This window comes from Pogoniulus pusillus, chromosome 4 (assembly GCF_015220805.1).
Source record: "Pogoniulus pusillus isolate bPogPus1 chromosome 4, bPogPus1.pri, whole genome shotgun sequence".
Lineage (NCBI taxonomy): Eukaryota > Metazoa > Chordata > Aves > Piciformes > Lybiidae > Pogoniulus > Pogoniulus pusillus.
This window is the reverse complement of record NC_087267.1, coordinates 12,991,907-13,016,266: the sequence shown is the minus strand read 5'-3', so window position 1 is coordinate 13,016,266 and position 24,360 is coordinate 12,991,907. Positions and strand designations below refer to the sequence as shown.

At 41.9% G+C, this 24,360-nt stretch overlaps 1 protein-coding gene across 1 annotated transcript in view; it reads left to right on the top strand.

The window, feature by feature from the left end:
• The window catches only part of NELL2 (neural EGFL like 2), a 189,238-nt gene that overhangs the window by 109,783 nt on the left and 55,095 nt on the right, over nucleotides 1-24,360 (top strand). The window lies entirely within an intron of this gene.

Here is a 24,360-nt window from a genome sequence, read left to right as displayed (position 1 = left end):
AACAGGTGATGTTACCCTCCCAGGGAATTCCTTCCCAGTATTTGTTTCATATTTCTCACTTAGTGGCACTGGAGAAGGTGGCATTGAGGCTCTCCAAGGGTGCCCTAGGGCAGTACTTTCATTTGACTCTTCCTCCACAAATGCTGTGGGTAAGATGATAAATGACCAAATGTAAGATGGATTTATGAAGTATAGAAAGTGTTAGTACATAAACCAGCCTTTTGAATTACTGCCTTAAGTGCTGTTATCTATGTGGTTTAACAAATATTTACCCTGACACAGCGAGGTTTTACAATTGTGCTGTACTTTGATAGGAAAGACATGTGAATTCAGAGCTGATTAACTATTAAAAGCGTACTAGGCATGTTGCAAATGGTGTCCTACTTCTTCCACACATGGCCTGGCCACATGAGCAGCCATGTCTGTCTCTACTGCAGTGCTGAGCTGACTGTATCTAGGTGCTCTTGTAACTATTTTAAAGGTGTGCAGACCTTGTAACTTCTTTTCACAATCATGGAACTGGAGAATCAGAAAATGGTAGGAGTTGGAAATGACTTCCAAAGATCATCAAGTCCAACTCCTCTATCAAAGCAAGATCACCAGGGCAGGTTACCCAGGAACTCATCCAGATGGGTTTTGAAAGTCTCCAGAGAAGGATATTCCACAGCCTCTCCAGGCAGCCTGTTCCAGTGCCATTACCCTCATGTGGAGATGGAACCTCCTGTGTCTTTTGCCCCTTGTCTTATCACAGGGTGAAATTGAAAAGAGACTGATCCCTTCTTGACATCTACACTTCAGATGTTTGTACTTATTAATAGAAGATCCTCTCTGTACAGACTAAGCAGACCCGAATCTTTCAGCCTTTCCTCATAAGACAGGTGTTCCAGCCTCTTAATCGTCTTTGTAGCCATCTGTTGGAGTCTCTTTACTGTATCTCTGTCCCTTTTGAACTGGGGAGCCCAGAACTTGACACAGTACTCCAGATATAGTCTCACTAGGGCAGAGTGGAGGAGGAGGAGAACTGACCTTGACCTGCTGGGCACACTCTTCTTAATATGCTCTAGGGTACCATTTGGCTTCTTTGCCACAAGAACACCTTGCTGTGCCACGGATATCTTTTTGTTCACTAGGATTCCAAGATGCTTCCCCATGGAGATGCTTTCCAGCAGGTCAACCCCTAATCTATACTGGTGCATGGTGATGGTCCTCCCCAGGTGCAGACTCTACATTTACACTTGAACCTTTAGGTGCCCCTTTTCCCAGCCGTCCATTCTGTCCAAGTCTCACTGAATGGCTGCACATTCCAGTGTTGCAGCCAATCCTCTCAGTTTGGTACCATCAGCAAACATGCTGAGGGTACTCTGTCCTCTTATCCAGGCCATCAGTGAAGAATTTTAATGAGACTGGCCTTGGTGCTGACCCCGAGGGAACACCACTAGTGGCAGGCTTCCAACTGGACTCTTCACTGTTGATCAGGGTGCTCTGAGCTCTATTGTTTAGCCAATTCTCAGTTCATCTCACCATCCACTCTTCTAACTCATGCTTCCTGAGCTTGCCTACAAGGATGCTATGGGAGACAGCATCAAAAGCCTTGCTAAAGTCAAGGTAGCCAACATCTACTCTTCTCCCTATATTTACTCACTCAGTCACACCATCATAGAAGGCTCTCACATCAGTCAAACACGATTTCCCCTTGGTAAATCCATGTTGGCTGCTCCTGATAAATGCTCTTCTATGTGTTTAGAGAGAACCTCCAGAATTAGCTGCTCCATCACCTGAGAGTGACTGGTGTTTAGTTTTCTGGATCTTGCCTTTTTTGAAGACTGGAGTGACTTTGGCTTTTCTCCAGTCCTCAGGCATTTCTCCAATTTTCCATGATCATTCAAAAAACAACCATTTTGCTAAATCCATTCCAGACAATTTTGCCTTTCCTTTTTATTTTAACTTAAGCCAGGACATGCTGATTTTTTTTACTACTGCTTGCTTTTAGAAAGAAATAGCTCAGAAGCCAGAAGGGACAGAGACTCTAAGCCTGTGAGACCAGTATTGTCTGTTACAGCCAAGTACCATCACATTTGTGCTTCAGGATTTGTTTTCTGACTTCTAAAGAGAATTATGAAGGATTTTTCTGTAACATATCATGACTTTGGTGGAAATGTTTGTGAGGCTTGTTCTTCAGAGTCAAAACTGGAGTAAAAGTGAAAGTACTTTAGAAATAAAAAGACTGAATGGAATAGATTAATATGCTGGGCTTTTTGACTTGGCTGAGTGGAAGACCTGCTCAGAGCAGTGAAAGGTGTGTTGAACTCACAGAATCACAGACTGTTAGAGGCTGGAAGGGACCTGAAACTATCATTCAGTTCAACCTCCTCTGCTAGAGCAGCATCACCTAGACCAGATCATACAGGTACACATCCAGGCAGGTCTTGAATATCTCCAGAGAAGAAGACTCCACAACCTTCCTGGGTAGCCTGTTCCAGTTTTCTGTCACACTCACAGTTTCCTCATGTTTCCACGGAACTTCCTATGCCTCAACTTCCACCCATTGCCCCTTGTCCTGTTACTAGGCATCGCTGAGCAGAGGCTGGCTCCATCCTTTTGGCACTCACCCTTTACATATTTACAAACATGAATGAGGTCACCCCTCAGCCTCCTCCTTTCCAAACTAAAGAGCCTCAACTCCCTCAGTCCCTCCTCATAGGAAGGTGTTCCTTAATTATTTTCATGGCTCTGTGCTGGATTCTTTCAAGCACTTCCTTGAGATTCTTCTTGAACTGATGAGCCAATATACCAGATATGGCTTCACCAGGGCACAGTAGAGAGGGAGGAGAACCTCTCTCGACTTACTGAGCACAACCTTTCTAATCCACCCCAGAATAGCATTGGACTTCTTGGCCACAAGAGCACGTTGCCAGCTCATGGTCAACCTTCCACCCACTGGGACACCCAGGTCCTTTTCTCCTTCACTGCTCTCCAGTGGGCTTTAAATAGTTGTATACAACTGGACCTTGCCAGGCCTCCATTCTCCTTGTCCCCAGCATCTCTAAGTCTTTGAGTCTCAAATATTTTTCTAACAACATTTTTTTTTTCTGAAAAATTGAGTCAGTGCACCCAGCAGCATTTTTTTTCCCTCCAATTGCCTCTCCCGGTAAACCAATGTCTAATAACTGTTTCCACATAAATTACCAAGAATTATGGCAGTAGCAAGTTGAGTGACACCTGAAATTTGAATTCTTTGGAGTACTGGCAGCTCTGCAAGCTTTTCAAATCAAATTAAGTGACAAATCTGTTGCAAATTGGAGGAAATTCCAAGCCCCACATTAAAATAATGATCAGTATGAGGATATTGGCTTGACATATAGGAAAGATTTAAGGTGAAAACATCACATTAAGCTGCATAATGATGATGAATGTGCAAAAAAAAGAGAGAGGAATAATTATAGGGATAATACTAATTAATAATTGCTTAAGAATTTTAAATAGTGAAAAGAAAATGTAGGGCAAAGAGCCACACCACTGCATATTGGTGACCTGCCCTTTGATGATACTGGGGGATGACTGAAACAAATTCACCTTGACACAATGTATAGAAAACAGAATGTCAACTTTAGCCTGTACAGTGCTCATGCATCCGATGCACTCTCGCCTTTTTTTTTCCCTATGCAGCCATTAGTGTTTTCTCACTTCACTTTTCCAACAGGCTATCTCATTATGGGTTATTTTATATTTGTTTTGCCCACAGCAATCAAGCTTGTGTCCTTACTCTGTGCTTCTGTTCCGTTCATGTAGGTAACTGTGTCTTATAAACAACCCACATAGAATCATAGAATCATAGAATCACAGAATCATAGAATCAACCAGGTTGGAAGAGACCTCCAAGATCATCCAGTCCAACCTATCACCCAGCCCTAGCCAGTCAACTAGACCATGGCACTGAGTGCCTCATCCAGTCTTTTCTTGAAGACCCCCAGGGACGGTGCCTCCACCACCTCCCTGGGCAGCCCATTCCAATGGGAAATCACTCTCTCTGTGAAGAACTTCTTCCTAACATCCAGCCTATACCTACCCTGGCACAACTTGAGACTGTGTCCCCTTGTTTTATTGCTGGTTACCTGGGAGAAGAGGCCAACCCCCACCTGGCTACAATGCCCCTTCAGGTAGTTGTAGACAGTAATAAGATCACCCCTGAGCCTCCTCTTCTCCAGGCTAAACAGGCCCAGTTCCCTCAACCTCTCCTCATAGGATTTGTGTTCCAGGCCCCTCACCAGCTTCGTTGCCCTTCTCTGGACATGCTCCAGCACCTCAACATCTTTCTTGAATTGAGGGGCCCAGAACTGGACACACACTTACTTGGCTCTGAGCTAATGCCACTGCTGATGTCCCCACTTAAGATACTTGTTGGTTAGGTAGTTTGCTAAGCACTGCTACACAGTGGAATGTTTGTGCATGGATATGAAGGATTTTAGAGAAATGTCTCTGCAATACTTAGATCTCCATGCTGGTGCTGTATCAGGACATGACAGCCTAATGATGTTCTCCAGAGAATGGGAAACTTAATTTTCAGAACAGCCTAACCTCCTCCACTGCTTCTGAACAAGAACTGTGAAAAGTGTAGTTATCATCCTCACTAGAAATTGAAGTTATATTTACAGACTTCTTTATTTCCTCTCCCCATCTTTGGAAGCCTCAGTATTAGTTGAGTACATCTGATTAAAAAATCAGTTTTATATGTTCCCTGTACTGAGTTTTCACTATCCTATGAGTCAGGAAACAAACTTGGGAAACTTTTGGTTGGTTGGTTGGTTTTTTATATAGTATATAGCCAAAGCTTGGTCTTGCTTGTTTTTCCTTCATTAATGCTTTGTTTACAATATCAGTCTTCTGAGGACGCATGTGAGGAAACAGGCAGCGGCTTTGCAATGCTAATGCAGCCCATCCTTATCACCCGAGCACAGATGCCCCTGCTATGGGAACCACCAGTCCGATATCTGGACAGACTTGAAATACCAGTAACAGAAACTTGGGAATTTGTTGAAATAATGCAACCCATATCCTGTTTATGATTCAGATCCCCAGATTATCAGGGGGGTTGCTGGTTGCCCAAATGCTTTTTACAAGATAGAGCTATTTTTGATGAAGGAATGCGCTGCCTGTCACATGTCTTTTTTATTAACATATTACTCTGAAGCACTTTGGATGAATGATTTGTTTTGGCACCTAGAATACTCAACTGCATAAAAGTGCATCTGCCTGTGTGCTTCTGTGCAGGTTTCACTGGCTTGTTTTTGACTTGTAAATCCATCAAAATGTGTGGGATATCAGTCTGAGAAATCTTCTCATTCTCCTGTATCACGCAGTAGAAGTGTTTAATGACAGCAATACTTGACATAGTTTTGCTGAATTGCTAGCAAGAATGCTGAAGGTAAAATCCATCTTTAATCCTTAGGACACAGGCCAGGTAAAATTCCAGACTTATAATGCATCAGCTAGTCATGGAAGGTTTGTTGATGGATTGTGATGTAAGCCAGGATTATGGGCTTGCATCTGCATACCTTGGTAGGATTCCAGCTACCTGCAAGGCTGGTGAGGGGCCTGGAACACAAACCCTATGAGGAGAGGATGAGGGAGCTGGGCCTGTTTAGCCTGGAGAAGAGGAGGCTCAGGGGTGAACTCATTGCTGTCTACAACTATCTGAAGGGAGGTTGTAGGCAGGTGGGGGTTGGTCTCTTCTCCCAGACAACCAGCAACAGAAGGGGACACAGTCTCAAGTTGTGCTTGGGGAAGTCTAGGCTGGATTTTAGGAGGAAGCTCTTGCCAGAGAGAGTGATTGGCATTGGAATGTGCTGCCCAGGGAGGTGGTGGAGGCACCGTCCCTGGAGGTGTTCAAGAAAAGCCTGGATGAGGCACTTAGTGCCATGATCTAGTTGAGTGGCTAGGGCTGGGTGCTAGGTTGGACTGGATGATCTTGGAGGTCTCTTCCAACCTGGTTTAATCTATGATTCTGACTTACATGTGAGTAATGTTAGCTGTGTTTAACAATTACACTGGCCTCTTCTAAGAGTGGTATAGTTGCCTGGGTTTCCATGGAGGAAAGCTACTGTAAGACTGATGTAATCCAGGCTTGAATGAAGCCATCCAGCTTTTGTGTTTAATGTTGTATACTTGTCCTGAGTTAATTAACAGTCTAAAATTAACCTGCTTTTTTAGACACACAGGAGCAGCCACACGTCATCCTGAAGATAATAACAGCTGATAGTACTTAGTGCATTGGTAAACAAAGCTACATTTTAATAAGAAAGTGAATATGGCCACCTGATGCAATTTTCTTCAGCCCTGTTGTAAACTCTTTATGTTTCACTGCTGCAAAGAAGTTGAAAAACAGATCTGTGACCTCAGATATGCTTAAAGTATACCAGCTTTGGTACTTGAAAAATATAGTAGTATGAGGGTTGGACTTGATCTCTGGAGGTCCCTTCCAACCCTTAGCATTCTGTGATTTTATGCTGACAGCAAAAAAAGTTAATTTCTTCCTGTTTATTTCCCTCGATTTATTTTGATGAATTCAGCAACATTTCAAGTTTTTCTCAAGTTCTGCAGCTTGTACAGCAGCTGAGCTCCTTGTCTGCACTTAAAGGCAGAATAATTGCACAGTGTGGTGCAAGGGACAGAGCAATAAACAAGCATACTGACAGGGGCTTGTAACATCCCTGGAGTGACATACTATGGCTTGAGCAGCGAAATGTTTTAGTCAGCAAACCACCAGAGAAAACATGCAGTTCTGGATTTATAATGATGTGGGCAGGATGAACCATCTGTCCTTTTCATCTCTGATCTTGGTGATGCTCTTCCCCCAATTATATTAGAAATAATGTGCATGCACATGCATTATCACATGGTGTAATCCCAGTTCTACTGAGAGGTTGGTGTCCAGCTAGGCTGTCAGGGTTGCTGTTAGTAATAATGGTCTACAAGTCAGCTTGTATGCTCAGAGCATTTTTAACTCAAAGGCTCTTTGGTTCTGATTCCACATACTTGGCCCAATTTCCATTCTGCTTTTTAGTGTGTCAGCCTACATGAAGCTCTTAATCCTCTTTCAGGATAAATTCACTCCCATATCCACTTTCTAGCTGTAATGTAATTCACAAAGCTAATAAAGGAATGATATTCACACTGAGCTTGTTGCTCTGCAACTGCATTACTACAGTAACAACACAAGCAACTTGTGTGTATGTCCCAGTTTAAGACAGCCCACTCTCACAAGAAAACCTTCACTCCCCACACCCCTCCACCCTCCTCCTTCTTCAAAATTGGGAGGTAAAAAAAAGCCCTGTGGTTGAGATAAGGACTCTGATGGAAATGGTACATGGTACAACTACCTTAGCCTCTTTTGCAGAAAAGCAGAGCAAAAGCTGAAGCACCAGCAGAATCCAGCTATGAAATTACCTCCCTTGTCCCCCCAAGCCTGCAGCTAGCCCAGAAGAAAAGGCCAACACTCCAAAATGGAAACCAGAAGCCGTAACCAGAAACAGGAAACCTGTCATGTTACAGTCAGACCCACGATATCTTGCTCTAGGCAGCATTTTGGTTTTAAAACTGGCATGATGTCAGCCCTGGTCCAGAGAGGTTATTCTCCCACTCTACTCTGCCCTAGTGTGATCACGCCCGTTCAGGAGAGACAGGGACCTGCTGCAAAGAGTCCAGTAGAGAGCCAAGAGGATGACTGGAGGACTTGAGCATCTCCCCTATGAAGAGAAGCTGAGAGACATGGGGCTGTTTAGTCTTGAGAAGAGAAGACTGAGAGGAGATCGTGTCCATGTGTACAAATATCTGAGGTGTGGGTGTCAAGAGCCACTCTCTTTTCAGTGGTGGGTAGCAATAATATAGGGAACAATGGCTACAAATTGGAACAAAGAAAGGTTCACCTCAACATGAGGAGAAACTTCTTTACAATGAGAGTGACAGAGCACTGGAACAGGCTGCCCAGAGAGGTGGTGGAGTCTCCTACTCTGGAGACTTTCAAAATCCACCTAGATGCATTTCTGTGCAAAGTACCCTAGGTGATCCTGCCTCAGCAGCAAGGTTGCACTTGATGATCTCTACAGGTCCCTTCCAACCTCTGAAGTTCTGTGATTCTGTATCAAATACTCACCAGCAGATTGAGCTGGCTAAACCCATGGCATAGGTGCTATGTTGGATACAACAGAACTTGTCTATGCTTTAGCAGGATTCAATCAGGTTCTTGTCAACTTAGTTTGGAGGCTGTTTCTACTTGGAATGAGATCTTTTTTCTTTTCTTCCTAGGGGATATTTTCTAGGCCCCATCTCCTCCTTGGTTACTGATAGGCCTCACGCTACAGGTTTTGTTGATAGTTTGCCTATGCATGAGATGTCAGGCTGGATGTGATTTATTAGCCTGGCATGTGTTAGTGCAGCAAATCTTGTGTCTACACACATGTAGACATCTGCATTTAGATATCTCAATCTAGAGCTGAGTCATACCAGCAGTGTGCCAGCAGTGTGCCCAGGTGGCCAAGAGAGCCAGTGGCATCCTGGCCTGCATCAGGAATGGTGTGGTCAGCAGGAGCAGGGAGGTCATTCTGCCCCTGTACTCTACACTGGTTAGACCACACCTTCAGTACTGTGTTCAGTTCTGGGCCCCCCAGTTTAGGAAGGACATTGAGATGCTTGAGTGTGTCCAGAGAAGGGCGATGAGGCTGGGGAGAGGCCTCGAGCACAGCCCTATGAGGAGAGGCTGAGGGAGCTGGGATTGTTCAGCCTGGAGAAGAGGAGGCTCAGGGGTGACCTTATTGCTGTCTACAACTACCTGAGGGGTGGTTGTGGCCAGGAGGAGGTTGCTCTCTTCTCTCAGGTGGCCAGCACCAGAACAAGAGGACACAGCCTCAGGCTACGCCAGGGGAGATTTAGGCTGGAGGTGAGGAGAAAGTTCTTCACTGAGAGAGTCATTGGACACTGGAATGGGCTGCCCGGGGAGGTGGTGGAGTCGCCGTCCCTGGAGCTGTTCAAGGCAAGGTTGGACGTGGCACTTGGTGCCATGGTCTAGCCTTGAGCTCCATGGTAAAGGGTTGGACTTGATGATCTGTGAGGTCTCTTCCAACCCTGATGATACTGTGATACTGTGATACCCAGAATTATCAGCAACCAAAGAGCTGCAGTTGTTCTTTAAGAGAGTTTTAGGTACAAGAGTCTGAAAAGGACATGGAATATTGGCTAGTCCAAACGTCTCCATTTCTTCCCAATACTGGATAGCAGTTGTGGATTGTGGGAATTCGAATGATGGTAGAGAGAGGATGGCTTCTATTAATTAACTACAACATGACATCCTGTACCTCCCTCTTCTGTGACTGATCACAGACTGGAGGATAGACAGCAAAGACCAGGAAACACAGTAGGTAGCCTTGAGGACTGTTTCTTTGAAGTTGTAGGGATCTTTCTGGCTCAGAGGATAGGAACCTGCTGTTGTCTCATTGAGTGAGCCAAAAGTGAAGGAAGTTGGATAGCTCACATCTATCATGTCTGAGCCAGCTGGTGATTGCCTTATGCCAGGAGAGTGCACCCTCTTCTCTGAGGGCCTCCAGCCGAGGTCAGTGAGGGACTGGAGCTTTATTTAAGGTCGTGTGGTCATACCATTTTGAAGTCAGCAGTTTTCTTCACGTTCACAGTTTCAAATGAAGGTGAATGTAGCCATGACATAAATTACCCAGGTATTAAGGGTTGTGGATACAGCTGGCAGTAAAATTAATATAACATCTGTCAGTCTGAATGTCTGTACTGTTGAAAAACATTTTCAATCTGAAGATAACACAGTTCTAAGAAAAGGCAAAGGGTAAGGAAAATAACTCTGTCAAGATTCATAAGAGAAGATGAAACACTTCTGTAACATTTGTGTCCAGAACTTCAGATGCCTTTTCACAGTATCACAGTATCATCAGGGTTGGAAGAGACCTCACAGATCATCAAGTCCAACCCTTTACCACAGAGCTCAAGGCTAGACCATGGCACCAAGTGCCACGTCCAATCCTGCCTTGAACAGCCCCAGGGACGGCGACTCCACCACCTCCCCGGGCAGCCCATTCCAGTGTCCAATGACTCTCTCAGAACTGCAGGCTTTTTTCTTTGGATGAATATGGCAGTTTTCTATATGGACAGATTGGAATCCCTAAATTATTTCCTTTCATACAGTCTGCATGTATGGAAACTTCTGATTCTTTCTAATCTGATTTCCACAGCAGGCCATATGGCATGTCCAGTAGTCACTGACTCATGAAACAACTTAAAAGTGTCTTTTGTTTCTTCTGGAGTGTTTAGAAGATATTCACCTGCTTTATGCTAAATGGTAGACTATTTCCTTAACTCAAGTTTCATAATATCAGTCATAATTTAGTATTTGTCATCATCTTTGACAAATCTTTCCTAGGTTTCCTAGGATGTATTAGAAGGGATGTGGTTTTCCTCCCCCTCTACTCTGCCATGGTGAAGCCACATCTCAAATATTGCATCCAGTTCTGGGCCACTCAGTTCAAGAAAGACCTCAGGGAACTGCTTTAAAGATTTCAGCACAAAGCCATGAAAATGATTAAGGGAGTGGAACATCTTCCTTATGAGGAGAGACTGAGGGAGCTGGGGCTCTTTAGTTTGGAGAGGAGCAGACTGAGGGGTGACCTCATTTAAGTTTATAAATATGTAAAGGGTGAGTGCCCAGAAGATGGACTCAGACTCTGCTCAGTGATGCCCAGTGACAGGACAAGGGGCAATGGGTGGAAGCTGAGGTATAGGAAGTTTCATGTAAACATGAGGCAGAATTTTTTCGCTGTGAGGGTGACAGAACACTGGAGTAGGCTTCCCAGGGAGGTTGTGGAGTCTCCCTCTCTGGAGATATTCAAGACTCGCCTGGATGTGTTCCCATGTGTGATCCTGCTCTGGCAGAGTTGTTGGACTGAATGATCTTTCAAAGTCCTTTCCAACCCCGAACATTCTGTGATGCTGAGATAAATCCTTATCAACATTACTGCTTTTTGTCAGCCTTTAGGGATGATGATTAGCTTTCAAAGCCAAATGTACTTCACTATGTCAAACTGCTTTTTCAAAGTAGAAATTGATTTCTACAGGCAGAATAATTCAGAAGTAGCCTTTTGGGTTACAGTCCTCTCTTCTAGCCATATACTTGAGTAGCAGACTTGTGGTACAGAGCCTTAAACCACATCAGGAATTGCATCCTCTCTTCTCGTCTGGTTGGTTCTATGATCCTATGATCCCTGCCGATCCTTCTGTATACAGAGAGTTATGCTGAAATCTACTCTGAAATGCATAGATCCACAAAGCAAACATATTTGGCTTATCCGCTTCACTGACTCATCTGAAGTCAGTGTTCCTATGTGTAATCCCAAAGAAAGCTTGTATTTTTAGTTCTGCATGTAGCTTCTGATTCACACTGAAAAGTACTGATGAATCTGGAGCTGGGCTGTGGCTGGTCCTGCATGAATGCACACCATGGAAGATAAACTCCCATTTTTATTGCCTTTCTGATTTCCTCTGTCAGTGTTCAACAATTTCTCTAAAGGAATAAAGAAGGCAGAGTGATTGACAGGACTTCTCTGCAGCAGTGGAAGAGTGGGCAAACATGAAGGAACAAATATCACCTACTTAGAAAACACATTCAGACCCATACTTAGGGTTTTGTTCTGTTGACGCCTCAAGACAGAATCAACATCGTTAATTTGAGAAGTCATGTTGATAGATAGAGAAGCATCACTGTCTACACTGTGCTCCTGCACAACAGATTCCTAAGGTTCTTGGGTGAAATTTCACTTTTGTTAGTGAAGCTACGTATTGTGAGGCAGTGTTTCTGAAAGTACTGTGTCTATAAAAGGCGCTTGGTACATTTCCTGAGGACATTCTCAGTTTACAGAACTGTTCTGTCTTTTAAGAGCACACTAGTGGGTTTGTGGCATCTTCAAGGATGAGCTAGAAAACTGAGAACAGAAATTATTTCAGAAAGGGAAAACAATTTGCTTCCTTGAAATGGGTCCCTTTTATGACTTATGTAGTCAGATGTGCACAAATTGAGATCCTCCCCATAAAATAACAGAGAGCTGAAAATCTTGATGTTTCTCTTGATGCAAGAGCTCTGGCAACAAGCTTAGCAATAAAATAGGAGTCTCTTCTAACTAAATGGTTTGTAGGAGGTTTTGTAGGAGTATTTTTTGCTTTCTGAAAAGCTTCCAAATCATCTTAAGGCTATCTCTTTCCTACCGTTATATGCTGCAACATTTTCATCTAATCTTAAGTATGTTCTCAGGAGAAATGGTGCAAGGAATGGTATCTGTTTTTTAGTTTGAAAGTAAATGGGATTCCAGGGAAATTCATGCAGTCAGCTAGCTTGATTAGCCTGTATTAATTACTGCTGTAACTCACAGAAAGTCACTGTTGTCTTCTGTAGGTGTTAAAATTTGTCACCTGGAGGCAGTGAGAATTATCATAATCTTTTATTACTTAAATTTTACCTCATGTATTGATTTTTGCATTTAGTGAAATGAACATTTTGTGAAACTGTTAATGTACTTATTTGTTCACAGTTTTTTTCCTTCACTTTATTTGCCCGTTTCATTGTCTTCCCCTTGCAATGCATTAAAGAAATGCACACTTGATTTAAGTGGGGAACAGAACTTCATTGTGAATACTTATTTTCTAATGTAAAATAATATTAGAGTGGAAGACTGTTTAGTAATAGAAGGTGAGTTTATACTATCACAAATATCTGTTTTGGCAGATATTGGAACTAACCTGTAAATACTTCCTGAGTTAATGTCCAAGTCACACTGAAATGGAGATTTAGACTGGACTGACAAAGATAAGCATCTCTGAGCCACATGGCCCAGTCACCAGGGAAAATATATTGTCAGCAACAGTAATTACAGCAGGTAATTGTGTCATTTACCCTGTTACAGACCAGTAAATGTGATGAGCTTGGAACATGCCATCTGTCCCACAGTGTTAACTTTGATGTTCAGGGTTTGGAAAATCAGGGTTTAGTAAAATCTTTTAATGGTGGTGCATTAAAAAAAGAAGAAGAAGAAGAAGAAAAAGCTTTCACACTGTTCAAAGCAGGCATAAATGGCCAGTTCTTTTCAAGATAGGAGGATTGGTTTCTGGAAAGGTGAGTATCTATGAGAAGTAATCTGTTTAAATTTTTTTTCCTATGAGGTTTATATATAAATATATATATGTATATATATATACATACATATATATTTGAGTTTAGAGTGCACATATTTGGTAAAATGAGTTTTTCCTATCTCTTCAGAAGGTCAAAATGAATGCAGAATTCAGCTTCTGTGACCACGTAATTTTAATGTTTGAGAAGTAAATAGCAGTTGTGGTTGGTGGCAGACTGGATGCTACTCCAGTGTGCTTGAATACCCAGTGTTTATTCACTTAGTAGATTTTCCATAGAGCAGGTTTCATCTTAATCTGAAGTCCTCCAAAGTCCCTCACAGCATCTTGTCTTAAATCATAGCTTTTTCCAATAGGAGTTATTTAAAGGAAGTAGAATTATAAAGGTGAAGTCATCCTAGGATGACAGTAGTGTTAGAAAAATGGAATATCTGGGTAAGATTTCCTGCTTTCATGACTCTGTGGTTTGATTTTAAATCCATATTTTGAATATTTGAGACCTGAATCATTCTGAAGACTCGTGGTTCTGCTTATTAGAACAGTTAGTTCATGGTGTTCTTAAATAGGACATCAAATTTGATGGCAAGATTTTTCAGGAAGGTAAAGTATGCTAAGATGTGCTTACATAAATATGTATTTATCAATATAATATGCATGCAAGTATCCATATGTACAAGTACAGAAATAATAATTCATGTGCTCGATTGGCACTAGCAGCTGAACTATGAAGCATGGTGTGGGCTAGAAAATCTAACCATGAAGAAAGTAAGCCGGTGTTAAGTTGTGTCATTGCAGGTAGGGAGAGAAAAATGACAGCTAGTTTTGTCACATCCCCATTACTATGCTGTATGGGTTTTTGTTAGAAGCACTACAAACGACTCTGCAGGTTACCTTCTGGCATCAAGGGCTATGTCTGAACTGCAGAAACCAAGAGCGCTTCCTGGCTTTCGAAGTTGGATGGGTGTGTTAGCTCTTCCTGACACTGCTATAGTGAGAACTGACTGTATCCTTCTCCTCAAGTGCGTTTGTTCCTAGAGAAGGCAGCTGAGGTGCAGTGTTTGTGAAGGATACCTTTTGTGAGTGTTTTGGTGCCTGTCTTGTAAACTGTTGGGGAGGATACGAGCTAGGGAGAATTTAGAGCATCGCTACAGACAGTATCAAGGGTGACCTAAAGGCAAAGCATCAATATTGTTCTGCTTTACCATCGCTGAAGCATGTCTTTGTCCCTATTTTCAAGAAGAGAATCCTCTTTGAAATCAGGTGAGACACACTGAAGGAAGGTTTCCTCTCCCCACAAAGCTCAAGCACTATAGCTGTCTCTACCAAAAATAGTACTGTTCTACTTGATATCCAGTGAGTCGTCTGAGTGCCTGTGTGACAGTACTGCCGGGGAAATAAGGGGAACCATCTCATGCATTAAGAAATCTCTCTGATACATAAGAGAATAGGAAAAAAAAAAAGTTTATTTCCTAACATCTGTGGTTAGAGAAGTTGCTCCATGATTCCTGCAGATGAGCGAAATCAAAGCAACAGCAGTAGTTCATCCATCACTGTGGTGCCTCTCATTTTATTCGTTGCCCAAGTACTATCACTGATAACAATGGTGTGCATTGTAACTATGATTTTCCCAGGAATTGCTGGAACAAGTTGGTAAAGCCTCCTCATGATGCTATTCTGAAGAGAATAAAGAAGGAGCATTGCCTGTCTCTAGAGAGCTTTGAGTACATCTATATTTTACTAAACTAGCTTTGACCATCATTTGATTGCTGAAACATCTTTCTCCTGTCCTGCTGTATATCTATTCTGACCTTAGCTGTGCTAAAAGTGTTGTCCAGAGGTGTTTCTGTGGAGCCCTATGTTTATGTAGATAGGCTGTAAATTGCTACTAGTAAAATATGAGAGCAAGCAGCAAGTTATGAGCCTCAGTAGTCAGAGAGCCACTTTCCTGCTTTCTTTGTGTAACAGAAATATATGTGGGTTGGAGGCCAAATATCCAACATCTGTTTGTTGCTGGCAGTGAACTTCTATAACATAGAACCTTTTAGTAAGGAAACAGTAAATTAAAAGGGTTTGTGTTAGGGGGAGAAGTGAAATAAATATTTTTCAACTGGCTGAGGAAATTGGAGTAGCATATTTACAACTCTAGTCTGGCTATTCTACCAGCAATAAAGTAGGGAACATTACGATAGGTCTAGAATTTGCTATCATTGTCACTTTTGACAACCTAATAGAAGATTTTGAAGGCATCAGTTTGTCTCGAGTGCCTGGGAGGTTTCATGTGCACTACAAGTTGGAATTTAAAAAGATTTACCTGGGAGCAAATAATGTATATGGCTAGATTAAAGAAAAAAAAAAAGAGAACAATAAAATGAATTTGTGGAGCAAGTCTACATGGTGAAATACCTTTTTAAATAGGAAAATCTTATTTTAAAATGTCAGTGGTAAAAGAGACAAGATATTAAGAGATCAGTTTGAATTAAGGCAAGAAAGAAATGGGTGGCAAGGTCACAGACCTTGTGTCTAGACAGAAATCTCTTAAGGTGGAATTTTCAGAATAATTTACCTTTGGTATTGCAGTCTTGCTATTGAAAGCAGTGGGAGCTTCAGGTTTTCCTTTAGGGGAAACAGACCTGCACTAAGCGCTTTAGAAACTCCTTCTTTTAAACTCCTCTGTTCAAGAAGAAATATAGAAAATGGCAGACATGAAGGCAAGGGGAGATAAATTAAAGATTCTTTTAACTTCAGCTGTCATATTAAATATTCTTCAATTTATATCCCCTGCCTAACTGGTTGAAATGTGTAAAGATTCACAGGACATTACATGAAGTAGCACTGAGGGAGCTGGGGTTGTTTAGCCTGGAGGAGGCTCAGAGGTGACCTCATTGCTGTCTACAACTACCTGAAGGGACATTGTGGCCAGGTGGGGGTTGGCCTCTTCTCCCAGGCAACCAGCAACGGAAGAAGGGGACACAGTCTCAAGTTGTGCCGGGGTAGGTATAGGCTGGATGTTAGGAGGAAGCTCTTGACAGAGAGAGTGATTTCCCATTGGAATGGGCTGCCCAGGGAGGTGGTGGAGGCACCGTCCCTGGAGGTGTTCAAGAAAAGACTGGACAAGGCACTTAGTGCCGTGGTCTAGTTGAGTGGCTAGGGCTGGGTGCTAGGTTGGACTGGATGATCTTGAAGGTCTCTTCCAACCTGGTTTAATCTATGATTCTATGATTAATATTACAGTAGAAGCCTCCATGAGAGGAGTGTATTTTGCAAAAATATATCTTGTTCCACTCAATGGGAAATCACAATTACAGCACACAGTTTGAAAGTGATAAACATGGGTGGATTTGAGAAAGTTTAAATTATTTGCTGAAGAACTGTGGAGGAAGGTAGGAAAGAGTAATGCCATGAAATATTTATTTTGCATAACAACTTCTCTGTTGTGGCTGAGACAGAATGTATTTTTCCCTGAGTTGCAGGAGATCTTGACGTGGACTTCTTCATGTACAGATACCACAGGAAGGGCAGACTGGTCAACATTCAAGCCATGTATTAGGCTTTTCAAGTCGAGTCAGAGAATATGCCCTGCTCAAAGCCGTAAAATCCATTGTTAGAGCTATAGAGTGTAGAATTACTGGTGAACAATTCAAAGGGTCTTACAGCTATAAGTTATGTATTCCTTCAGTCTAGAAACAGAAACCAAACCAGGAATAACCAAAACTAAAGAAAAAGAGATATTGTGCAATGGAAACAGTCTATAAGTCAAGGGGTAGGGAAAAAAAAAGGCCATGTGCCTTCTGTGAGCTTTGGTTTGTGAAACAGTTTTCTTTAGATGGAAGTCTGATGTGAAATTAAGCATAAAACTGAAAATCTTTTTAGGATAAGTTTTTGAACTTGGATTGCCCTATTTTTTTAGAAGTCATGTGTGCCTATAAATATGTAGTATTTATCTAGGGATTTTTGGTCCCAGGATCTTTCTCATGCTCTCCCCGTTGGTAAAGAGCAGCACATGTATTAAAATCTTTGATTCTTCTAGAGAAAAAGAACTTCATGATCTGGGAATGGGAGACATTGTAGGGATGAATTTCATCATCACATTCAGTGTTACAATTACAGCATCACAGAACATTAAAGGTTGAAAGGGACCTCCAGAAATCATCAAGTCCAACTACCCTGCAAAAGCAGGATCCCCTATGGTAGTCTGAACAGGACAGCATCCAGGTGGGTTTTGAAAGTCTCCAGAGAAGGACACTCCACAACCACCCTGGACAGCCTGTTCCAGTGCTCTGTCACCCTCACCATAAAGAAGTTTCTTCTCATGTTGAGGTGGAATCTTCTTTATTCAAGTTTGTATCCATTGTTCCTTGTCTTACTGCTGCAGACCACCAAAAAGAGATTGACCTCATCCACTTTACACCCACTCCCCAGATATTTATAGGCATTGATCAGATCCTCTCTCAGTTTTCTCTTCTCCAGAATAAACTGCCTCAGATCTCTCAGTCTCTTAATAGGGGAAATGCTCAAGTCCATCAATCATCCTTGAGGCTTTAATTTGTCTTTTTGGTTACCAGATTATACCAGTTCCAAAAGTCCAGTGCAATCCATGCTTGTCTTGAATCTCATCAGAGCTACAGCTGCTTCTTCCTCCAAAGCCTTCCTAGCCTCACAGGCAGAGGCAAGACGAGTGCACACTTGTTCTTTCTCTTGACCAAGTGCTTTTCCAGCTGCTTTTAATCCCTCATCACAAACTGCCAGTAATATAGACTCCATGTTGTATCTTCCCAGCAGTATAACTTGGATGCAATCCTGAATATGTAAAAGAACTCTGCATTTTGGCCGTGTTCCCAAGTAGATTTTCTTCCTAAGGTTTCATTATATTTTTTTCTTGGTTTTATTTACCATATTGACACCAAGTATAGAATAAGTAAATAAGATAATAGACAAAAGGGAGAAGTAGACATCTGGATGAGCTGTTCTGCCTGAAGAACAGCAATGCACTAAATAACTGCAGGCAGAAGCAGCATTTCTGAAAGTAGGGTGTTCCTTAACAGACCTTGAAAATAGAACACACACATACCAGACCTATTTTTATTATCAACTTCAGAGAAAAAAAAAATGTAGGAAGATTCTGAACATAGATCTAGTATTGTATATAGCTGCAGTGCAGAATTAGAAAATGAGGCTCAAAAGCAGCATGAATATATGGGAGTGGGTGAAGATCCAGTAACAGGATTAGCAGTGAACAAACTATTGCAGAGATACCTGGCTTTTCATGCCTCCAGCTTTGAACTGAGGACAGCTCCTGGTGGTCATTCATTAATGTTTAATGACTTCAGCTTTAAAGGTAAAGTGTGTTATGGTAACTCTACAATTGATGACAGCATGGGTTCCATTCTGCATTTGAATTAAGAAGTTTCTATGGAGAAATGAATTGGAGAATACTTGAACTGGGGAGTATTTCTGGTTTGGATTTATATGTGGAAAACATAATCACATAGTCATAGAAGTGTTTAGGTTGGAAAAAATCTTCAAGACCATCAAGCTAACACCACCAATCTCATGCCTCAAACATGTCTGGAAGTGCTATATCTATACATGTTTCAAACACCTCATCATCATTCATTTTTGCTGTTGGACTGGATTCAGTTTGCTTGTTGCTTGCTTTGGTTTGGGGTTTGTTGGGGTTTGTTTGGTTGGGGTTTTTTCTTACACACTTGCAGAATTTGGACAGAGAAAGCATATTTTGGGAAAACTTGCAGTATGCAAGTAGGAAATGATGTATCTACTTTTATTTATTTTTAATCATGAAATGCACAGTAGGAAGGAAAAGAACTGAATTTGCAGGGAGCTAGAATAGTGAGGGGGAGGCAAATGACACTCCTTGATGACTACATGCCAAATTTTCCTAAGTTCTCCAAGCACAACTTCACAGATAATAAACTTGGTATGACAGATCCCTAGATGTCATTGCATCACAGAACGTAGTAGATCCTGGTCAGTTTATGCCAGCAGTGTCTCTCACAAGGATTCAGAAACTCATCCTAGATATCCTTCTGAAATGACAACATTTATATCAAGCCATATGTGATATTCTGCAGTAGTGTTTCAATATGAACCAAAGTAAAATGAAATACATTGCCCTTGCTCTATGTGCATACATATGACACCAAGCTGTGTGGCAGTCAACTTGCTATAGGGCAGGGATGCCATCCAGAGGGACCTGGACAGGCTGGAGAGGTGGGCCCAGGCCAACCTCATGAAATTCAACAAGGCCAAGTGTAAGGTTCTGCACCTGAGTCAGTGCAATCCCAAGCACAGATACAGTCTGGATGGTGAAGGGCTGGAGAGCAGCCCTGAGGAAAAGCACCTGGGGGTCTGGGGTGATGAAAAGCTCAACATGAGCTGGCAGTGTGCACCTGCAGCCCAGACAGCAACCATGTCCTGGGCTGCATCAAGAGCAGTGTGGCCAGCAGGGCAAGGGAGGGGATTCTCCTCCTTTGCTCTTGTTAGACCCCACCTGGAGTACTGTGTGCAGTTCTGGAGTCCTCAACACAAGAAGGACATCAAACTATTAGAGAGGAGGGCCACAAAGATGCTCAGAGGGTTGCCCAGGAAGGTGGTTGAGTCACCAACCCAGGATGTGTTTGGATGTGATGCTTGAGGATTTGGTTTAAGGGTGAACTTTGCAGGGTAGGGATAAAAGTTGGACTTGATGATCCTGGGGGTCTTTTCCAACCAGGATGTTTCTGTGATTCTGTGATCTTTATTAAAGCTGCACAGCCTGCCTTATTGATTCTAGAAGCAGCTGTTTCAGATGATCCCTGTAAATTGGTGTGGATACTGTGCTGCATGATGGAAGACTGAATGTAATAAGATGCTCTATATAGAGGATTTTTTTGGGGGGTATAGTTTAGCCATTTGCAATCAGTCCACAAAAGAACCATTCCTGAAGTGCTGGGAGAGCATTGTTAGATGCCAACGCAAGAAAGAATGTGAAGAAGTGCTATCTTTAAATGGGTTTGAGTGTGTTACTTTAGCTGAGTTGATAAAGAGCAACAGATTTATATGGATTGTAAAGCATACAGATTCATTTTTTTTTGCTGACTTTGTCCATCTGTATTGTTTTAAAATGTCTGCTCCTCTAATCAAATTATAAAGTTACCTCTCACTCTGAGACATTTTTCTCCTAAAGAAAAAAAATTCAGTGTGAACTTTAATCCAAGAATCATTCATCACACCTATGAATATTTCATGAGTTGCTAATAGCTGATTTAAACAAAAATAAACCTGAAGTTTGAGCCGGTAGCAACAGAGGTAGAGTGGTTGGTTGTGATACAGTTTCAGTTGTGCGTTGATCCCTCTTCCTGAAATGTGACCAAGCATTGCTATATGAGGATAACAAACACTGAAGTTTCTTACAGAGTAGGGAACAAGGCACATTATCTTTGAATGCAGGCCCCATAACTTAGGTGATAGAACCTTAATTTTATTGATGCTGTGTGCTTTAAGAAAAAATTCATATTACACTCTCAGTAGGGTTTTTTTGGCCCAGAGAGTAAGTGTCAGGAGCACACACTCAAGTAGACAGTTGTAGGATCACAAGTTGTTAATGAAGAGCTGCAGCACAAACCCTGGGACAGACTGTCTGCGTTGGAGTGACCTGACCATTGTGCAAGAGAAAAGAATGAGGATTTGCGTAGTAGAAGAAGCAAGGAAACAGGATCTTGTTATCTGATGAATATGCTAAGACTGTTGCTCCCCGGGAACCAGATATGGCAGACAGAATTTAGATTGGAAGAAAAGACGATTTTGCATGTGATGAAATGACTAATCAATGGGTAAAAGCCTTAAGCCTTCTGATAGCATATATATCCCTGTATGTTGCCTAATAAAATAGGAACTTAGCTTGCATCAAGCTGTCTCCCTGTCCCTTCGTCGCAGCAGACGACCAGGTGACTTTATGTTCTCTTCTTTTTATATGAAGGACATACATCTGTGCAGATGGTCTTCAAGGTTCTGGTAGTGCAAGATACTATAAATATGGTTAATATCTTGTTGTACTGGAATATCAATAGCAAGTTTACTTGGCATAGAGGCCAGAGGACTTGTGCTGCCTGCGGGTGCCTTGACTGCGGGCTTTCAGAACTGCTCCAGCCATGCATGTAGAACAGGGGAACAGGGAATAGTTTGGGTTGGAGGGGACCTTTAAAGGTCATCTAGTCCAACTGCTCTGCAGTCAGCAGGGGCATCTACAGCTCAGAGCCCCCAAACAACCTGACTTGCAATGGATCCACTTCTCTGGGCCAGGGTCTCACCACTCTCAGTGTAAAAAAAGTCTTCCTTCTTTCTAGTCTAAATCTCCCTCTTTCAGTTTAAACCCATCACCTGTTGTCTGTCACAACAGGCCCTGCTCAAAAGGCTGTTCACATCTTTCTTATCAGACCTTTTAAGTACTGAAAGGCTACGAGAAGATCCAGGCTAAAAAACCCCAACTCTCTCAGCCTGTCCTCACAGCAGCGGGGTGCCAGACCTCGTGTCATGTTGTGGTCTGATAAAATGTGTGTCCCCATCTTAGGAGGGAAAAGTACCCCTCTTTAAGTATTGAAAACCAGCATAAGGTCACCCTAGAGCCTTCTCTTGGTGTTTCATAACAGGAACAGTTTCCTTCCTTTCCCTCCTTTCCTTCCCTTCATTCCTCTCTCCCTTTACAGAGCTTTCCCAAGCAGCTTGCATGAGTTCACTGAAGGGTAGAAACTGGAAAACCAAAAGTAGAGCTGTTCCTCTTACGGTGATCACCTGCTTGCCTCTAATATACTCTTTTTCCTAGTTAAAAGCCACTGTATGTGCAGGGGATCTTTTTTCATTCCTAAGTCGTGAGGTGGATAGCTACACTTTCTCCTTGAGGATAATACCTAAGTTGCCAAAGTAGTGACTTGAACTGAGTTTACTAGTATGATGTAATGTTGTGTAAACCCTACTCTGTGAGATACCAAGACAATGTCTTTGCAAGGTGTTTTGAGCTGTTTAGTACATAATGCTCTATACATTTTCCTGTTGTGGTTAAATGGAACCTTTACATATGAGAAAACATATTTTAATACTTAAACAGTATCATAATATCAACATAAACCAAGAAAGCCAGGATATTATTGCACTACAGATAACATTTTTGATCTAATTTGCACAGTCATTGTTTCTGTAGGACTGATTTAGCATGAGTACTTTCAGCCAGCACAAGAGATTTCACTATGTTGGGAGGTTGGAGTCAGACATTGTAACTGGATTGTAGAGGGAGTGTATCATTGGTGCATTGGTGAACAATAACACTTTTAGTTATTTATACTGAGAATGAAGTAATGAAATCTCAAGCTTTAGAGCAGAGGCCTGCAGCCCATGTTCTGCCTCATCTAACAAGAGAATCTGTTCAGTAGGTGTTGGTGCCTCAGTGATGAGTAGGTAAAGTATTGTACAAGAGGCATGAAGTTCTTGTTTGGAAGAGGAATGTTAGGTTGATGTTATTAGAATCCAAACATATAAGCACTCAACAACAATAAACCCCTTAAAAAAGAAATCTAAACCTGTGTAGTGTATAAAGTTGCTGAGTTACATTGTGATTTCCCCCCCTCTTCATTTAAACAACAGGTACTTGCCATTATGAGGTAAGAATTTACATCTACTGATGGATTTGAGATGTGCCAGTCTGCCAGTTTTATATTCCTGTGGTTTATGGCCAGTATTGAAATAGCAAGTTGAACATTTCCATAGTGATTTGCAAATGTTAAGAAATTAATTTTCCTGACAACTCTGTGGGGTATGTGCAGACTGCAGCTCTTTATTTATAAAGGGGAAGATTCAGAGCAGTATGACATGCCTAAAAATGAGGAGTAAAGAGCATCTGATTCTAGATTTAAGACTCATGTCAGATAGCCAGAACTGTCATAAACTGCACTAATAAAAAATCACTAAAACCTGAGCAGAATGATGGCTATGAAAAACCTCACATGCAGGTTCATCCATCTGTGCTAATTGAAACCAGGTGACTTTATGTTCTCCAAACAGTCTGTGTTCCTGAAATTAAAATTTCAAGGGTTGGAGATTATTTATGGATAGACAAATAGCGTGGATTTAAAGAAAATGCAAGGAATATTTCCAGAAGATGGAAATGTTTCATTTTGATGCCTACAGACTAATAGATTACATTTTGAAAATGGCAGAGTATTTTGTGTCACATTTTGAAATGTCACTTTAGAACATCTTCTCTTGAAATAGCATTTTCCATTTCTTAAAAATCATGAACTAAACCATTAACCTCTTAACACTTATATAATTTTTTGGGTTGTTATTGTTTCAGATTAAACAGTGCATCACAAGGGAACATGAAATCATACTGCCCAAATTCTTGATTTATTCCCCAAAGGATTATTTCCCAGTATGTTTAGTCACCTAAATGAGGGATCTCATCCATCACACTTTGATGCTAGGACACACCATACCAAATGTGCCTTGAACAGCAGGCAGACCATTGTTTTCAGGTTATTTCATCTCAAGTGTTCTGTATGCACTGAAGGGAGGGAAAACAGAGTAAGTTTTGAAGTCCTGCCTTCTGCTAACAACATCTTTTGCAGTTTGCAGCATGTGCCTCACACCATTAGTCAGCTTTCTGAAGGAAACCCTGTGAGTCCTGTGTGAGATAAACCTGCAAGAATAAATTAAACAGTAGAACTAGCATATGGGCTTTCAGTGTGTGAACCTGGCTCTTTGGCAAATGTTTACAAGAACACTGTTGCCCTTCATAGAGAGTGTAATGATGGTCGTTCCCTGTTAATGAAAGTGGAATTATGCTGCAGCAGAGTTACCACATAGTATTTGCTAAAAATATATGCCGTGATTACATGCTCACATAGCTCTATTTCAGTAACTGTTCCTGTGTTCACCTCTGTGCTAGTTTGAAGCAGGGTAGAATGTTTTGGCAAGAAGAACTAGATCATAGGCTGTGAAAGGAAAACAGTGGTGATGTCTACTCCCCTCAGAGTCTTGCTGAAGAAGAGGTGAAAACATTAGATAACATTCTCGCCATTTTTGTGGCACTCTGCTTTAGGCTTTTGACTGAGCTGCAGCTCCCTAACCTCACCTTCCACTCACCTTTGCTTCTTAACCTCTTGGCTGAACCTCTGTTCT